Genomic DNA, 6,649 nt, shown 5'->3' on the forward strand with positions numbered 1-6,649 from the left:
AATTCTCCATAAGATAGGAAGTTTAAATAAAATATGAGCAACTATGCCTAATTTACGATTAGCCTAAACGATCCAACTAACCCAGACATTTCAATTCATCAAACCAACACCTAAAACTTATCTCGAATCTATCACAATATCATAAAAGATACTATGGACTAGCTCAATCTAACAAGGGGAAAACCTAGCCTACCTGAACATCGAAGAAAGCTCAAAGATCTGCTAAATCACTATTTTTCCTCTTTGAGAAGCTTCCGCAAGATGACAAGCTATCAAAACCATATTCTACTCATCAATAGGAGAATAATGATACCCATATTTCACTATTATGCTTCAGGTCCAAAAATCACATCAAAATCCCATGTGGGTCCCATTTATGGAAAATCATACTTTCGAAACAAACCCAATGTTCTCTCTTGCTCAAGGAGTCATTACCCTAAAAATGGGTGAAATTAGAGCTAATTTTGGGCTAAAATCAAGCCCCTGAGGTTTTGAGATTTTTTAACAAGAACTGAGAAAATCTACCATAAAATTATAGGAAATCTTACCTCATTTTGGAAGAAAAATCTCTTAATCAATCAATATCTAAGCTCCCAAATCACCCACAAAAGTTACTCTCAAGTTTTCTCACTAATTAGGATTTTAGATCTATTGTAATGGATGAAAAATGAGCAAAATCGGGCAAAAAGGGATCAATTTATACCAATTCCAGGCATCCGAATATCATTATAGCCACGGGGTACTGCAATTGCGATCTGTACACATATAACGTATATCGCGATTATGATTTACCCTTCGCGATCGTGGTCTGAGTAAAATGCATGCCGCAATCGCAATTTACCCTTCACGATCACAGTTTTACCAGCAACCTGGTGCACCAGATTTTCTAAGGTCGAAATAGACTTCAATCTGGGGTTAGAAATTCGTTTAGGACCCCGTATATGCCAATGAAATATGTAACCATACCAAATTCAACATTTTGGATGTGATGGCCAATCAAAATTTCCATTCGAGCTTGTTTCGACGAAATATTGATCCCGCACCTAATTTTCAATTTCTTAACTTTCCGACTAATAGGTCAAATGAGCCTGAGTGCCTCGGGACCCGAATCAAAGGTCTACCTATTCTAAAATTAACGTTTTAAAACTATTGGAATAGTCATAATTTATATTTGAGGTCGTTTAGCTGAAGTTTTCACTCAGTGGCCATTAGGAACCAGCAAAGACTTCAAAAATAGGGAATTGACTCTAAAAAACAAACGAACTACCCGATAATCATACTGTCAATCCCAGCAAGTCATAAATAACCTGAGGCATCTATTGAAAAGCTCTAATGACAAAAATAAGCAAAAATATGAAAAATGACCTGAAGGGTCATTACAATATCCGCTACTAAAGGAACTTTTGTCCGCAAAAGTTAACGATTAGGAAGTCTCAAATAAGTAAGGATATTGGGTCCACATCTCGCTCTCGATCTCCCAAGTATCCTTCTCTACTGGGCGGTGCCTCCACCTAACCTTAACTATGGGAATTTCCCTAATGCGCAACCTACTAACATCACTTGCCAAAATTAGTAGAGGCTTCTCCACGATGGTCAACCGCTCATCCAACTGAACTAAGTCCCATCTAAGCGCATGAATGGATTAGGAGTATATCGCTGCAACATAGAAACATGGAAAACTGGATGGATAACAACAAAATATGAAGGTAAAGCTAACTCATAAGCCATATCACTAACTGTGTGAAAACGAAAGGTCCAATATATTTGGGACTAATCTTACATTTCCTCCTGAACCTCATCACACCCTTCATGGGCGATACACGAAGAAATACTCAATTACTATCTCTAAATCTCAAGGCACGAAGCCTACGGTCTGTATAGTCCTTCTACCTACTCTGAGCTAATCTCAACCTGTAATGAATCACCCTGACTCTATCTAATGACTCTTGAAGAAAATCAGTACCACGGGGTTGAATCTCGCAAGTATCAAACCATCCAATCAGAGAACGACATATCCTACCATACAAAGCCTCAAAAGGCTCCATCTTAATACTCGAATGATAACTGTTGTTATATGCAAACTCTGCCAAGACTAAGTTCTCCCTAAAATGGCCTCTAAAATCCATAACACAGGCACGAAACACATTCTCAAGCACCTGAATGGTCTGTTCGGACTGGCCATCTGTCTGCGGATGGAAGGCTATACTCCAATCTACCTGAGTACCCAACTCCTCCTAAAAAGCTCTCTAAAATCTAGAAGTGAACACGGAACCTCAATTTGAAATAATAGATATGGGCACACCATGCAAATGAAATATCTTATGCACATAGATATGAGATAACCTCTCAGCACGAAAGTACATCTGAATAGGAATGAAATGCACTGACATGGTCAACCGATCTACGATGACCCAAATACCATCGAAACCATAAGAAGTACGAGGTAAGCCACTAACGAAGTCCATGGTAATCTACTCTCACTTCTACTCAGAAATGGGAAACCTCTGAATCAAACCACCTCGATGCTAATGCTCGACCATCACGTACTGACATTAAAGGAGATGAGCTACAAAGTCTACCATATCTCTCTTTATACCACTCCACCAATAATGCTGGGTCACATCTCTGTAAATCTTAGTTGTGCCCGGATGAATAGAATATCTAGAGCTATGGCCTCGTGGAGTATCAACTGAATCAAGTCATCAATAATAAAAAAATGCGGCTATCTAGTTACAAAACTCCCTTAGAATCTATGGTGTTCCTCTCAGACTCACCGCTCAATACCTGCTCACGAAGAAAGCAAAGATTACTATCCTCAAACTGACAATCCCAAATCTGCTTAAAAAGCAAAGACCTTGCCTCAACACTAGCAAGAATCCTCCTAGGGTCCAAAATATCAAGGTGAACCATCAAGTTGACTAAGGGTTGAATATCCCGTGCCAACAACCTCTGAGAAATTAAAATGCAAGCCAAGATACCCATACTTGTTGTCTGACTCAAGGCATCTACTACTACATTAGCCTTGCTGGGATGATACAAGATGGAAATATAAAAATTCTTAAGCAACTCCATCCATCTCCGCTGCATAACATTAAGCTCTCTTTAGGTCATAAGATGTTGACTTCTATGATCAGTGAAAATCTCATAATGCATGCTATAAAGATAATGCCTCTAAATCTTAAGTGCAGAAACTACCGCCGCCAACTCTAAATTATGAGTACAATAAAGCGCTCATTTACCTTAAGTTGTCTCAAAGGATAAGAAATAACACGACCCTAATGCATCAACACACAACCTAGGTGAACACTAGAAGCATCACAAAAAATAGTGAATCCCTCACCCTTAACAGAAAGAGCTAAAACAGGCGCTAAAGTAAGGAAATCCTTAAGCTTTCCTTCACACATCCTCGGACCATCAGAAAGGAACCTCCTTCTGAGTCAATCTGGTCATAAGAGCTGAAATAGTAGCAAAACTCTCAACAAATCATCTATAATAGTCGGCCAACCCAATAAAGCTACGAACCTTTGTCGGAGATATAGGTCTAGCCTAATCACGAATCATCTCAATCTTGATTGAGTCTACCATAACACCATCTTTAGACACCACATACCCAAGGAACATTACCTACTCAAGATAAAACTCACACTTAGAGAACTTGGCAAAGGGCACACGATCTCTTAAATTCTGAATCACAATCCTCAAATACTGCGTATACTCCTCTCTACTTCTCAAATACACAAGGATATCGTCGATGAACACAATCATAAAGAAATCAAAATATGGTCTAAACATTCAGTTCATCAAATCCATAAATATGGATGGAGCATGAGTCAAGCCAAATGACATTACCAAGAACTCGTAATGACCATAATGGGTCTTAAAGGCTGTCTTCGGGACATCCTCAATCCAAATCCTCAACTCATGGTAACCAGATCACAAATAAATCTTAGAAACATTATGGCTCCCTGAAGCTGATCAAATATTTCATCAATGCGAGGTATAGGATAACAGTTCTTCACTGTCACCTTATTAAGCTGCCTATAATAAATACATATACACATGGAGCCATCTTTCTTTTTCACAAACAATATAGGAGGTCCCCAAGAAGACATACTCAATCTAATAAAACCCTTACACAGAAGATCCTGAAGCTGATAATTCAGCTCCTTAAGTTCGATAGGAGCCATATGGTAAGGTACCATAGAAATAGGTTGGGTGTCAGGCTCGAGATCAATAACCAACTCAATCTCATGGACAAGGGGGATACCAGGCAGGTCGGTAGGGAATGGACCCTCCACACTAGTATCACAAATATAAGCGATATAAGACTCGCAACTCTTCAAAATAAACCTCCCAATGCAAACATAAGAAATAATCCCCATCATTTCATGGCTAACTACTTTCTGCCACATAATTAGGGGTACGTCGAGCATGTCTAAGGTAATGGTCTTAGCGAAATAATCCATAACCACATGATAGTGGAATCACCAGTCCATGCCAAGAATCACATCAAAATCCACCATATCCAGAATATTAAGATCAACATAAGTATTAAAATCTCTAACAGTCATAACATAGGATTCGAACACCTGATCCACTACTAAAGAATCACCTATGGGAGTAGATACACTCAAGGACACAGATAATAAATCCCAAGATAACTCTAACCGTGGATCATAATAAGCAGACACATAGTAATAAGTGGATCCCAGATCAAATAAAGCAAGTCCGATTGACTGCACACCAAAATCATACCTATAATAACAACATTCAAAGACTTAGCCTCTGGTCTAGCAGGTACTGCATATAACTGACCATATCCACCACCTGGTTAGTCTCTTGACCGACCTCCTTTCCTGCCTTCCTGAGAACCTTTTTGAGTACCCTGGAAACCACTCATACGACTCTAAAAATCACCTCTAGCTGAGGGATGAACTGCTCTAATAGGGGAACACTCTGAGCTAAATCAATAATCTCCCCACCACAAGGCACTCACGAGAATAGTGACCAAAATATCCATAACTATAACATGTTTCCTGAGCTAAACTAGAATCAACAAATTCGATCGACCCGGAGTAACCATCACTACTAGAATAATTGGAAGATAAACTCCTTGAAGACTGATCGCCAACTTGACCATGGCAATCACTAGCACTAGATTGACCTCTATCGGTAATTTAAAAAGCTTTTAGAATCGATTGACTGGGCTGACTCTAAGGCTAATAAGATGGATGTAGAGGATACTCACCATGAGAACTACCACCCCTAAATTAGGAACTAATACGGATCCCACTGAACCTGCCTTGATATCCAGGACTCTTATCATTGCCCCTTTAGGCCTTACAATGCATCCCCCTATCACCTGAGAGTGATCCAAAACCTCAGTAAAAGACCTACCTTCAACAACCAAACTCTGAGTAGAAATATAGAGAGAAAGTCTCAATCCTCAAATAAAGTAATGGACTCTCTCATACTCAGTGCCTAGAATAGAAGTAGTATGTCAAGCCAACTCATGAAAATAAGCCTCATACTCCACAAATGTCATGGAGACCTACTCCAATATAAAAAAATAACCTCTCTAATGATCCCTAAGGCTGCGAGGCATGTATTTCTCCAAGAACATCATGGAGAACTAAGTTCATGTTAAAGGAGAAGATCCAGTTAGTCTAGAACTAATATAACCTCTCCACTAATGTCGAGCAGCTAAATCCAATTAAAATATGGTGTAATCCATATCATGATTCTCAATAAGGCCCAAATTATGGAGCCTATCTTCATAAGCAGTTAGAAACTCATATGCAACCTCACCTGGAGCACCAGAAAACCTAGGTGGAGCTGTAATACCCAAAAGTTTTCTTGCAAATTTCATTCCAAGAATGACAGTATTAGCTTCTAAAGTGAATGATAATTATTCCATAAGGAATATTCAAGATTTTTACTTTTTTTCATGTGAAAAATTTAATATATTTTCCATCGATATATGATTCGCTTAAATCCGATAGAGCCTAAGGTGCAATAGAGTTCTAAGAAGTCTGAAAGTCGTATCTAGTAGAGTCTTGTGCATGGGTGTGTAGCGCGCCACATTTATGGACAGGAGGCTAAGAGATGTTTTGGGAAAAGTTTCCATTCTTTCAGTATTCATGTCGTGCAAGTGAGCATGAGCTCAAGTTAAACTCTCATTTTAATTCATCCCTTCCTTATACTTCTAGTATATGTCTTCCAGAGAAGCTAACGAAAGAAGTGATGAAAATCAGTCAGCCCCTCCGCCGATTCAGGAAGATCCCCTGAATGAGCATGTTTCTCACACTGAATTTAGAGCTATTTTTACCGCCTTAGCTCATTCAGTAGTTGGTTAGAACAACCAACTGGCTATAATCCGATCTAGGCTTATGGCTCATACTACACAGAGTAAGGAGGAAAGGCATAGAAACAAGGGGAGAAAGAATAAGAGGGCCAGAATATCTAGGCCAAAGAGTGGCCGAACAAATCCTCTTTGCCAAAAGTATAGCAGAAACCACCAGGGTTTCTACAGAGCTGGCAGTGATGTGTATTTCGGATGTGGCAAGCCAGGTTACAGAGTCAGATATTGTTCCCAGTCAAGTTCTCAGAGTTAGCATAACTATCCCCCAACTCAGTCTGGTCGCCCGAA

The sequence above is a fragment of the Capsicum annuum genome, unplaced genomic scaffold (assembly GCF_002878395.1).
Source record: "Capsicum annuum cultivar UCD-10X-F1 unplaced genomic scaffold, UCD10Xv1.1 ctg1489, whole genome shotgun sequence".
Taxonomy (NCBI): domain Eukaryota; kingdom Viridiplantae; phylum Streptophyta; class Magnoliopsida; order Solanales; family Solanaceae; genus Capsicum; species Capsicum annuum.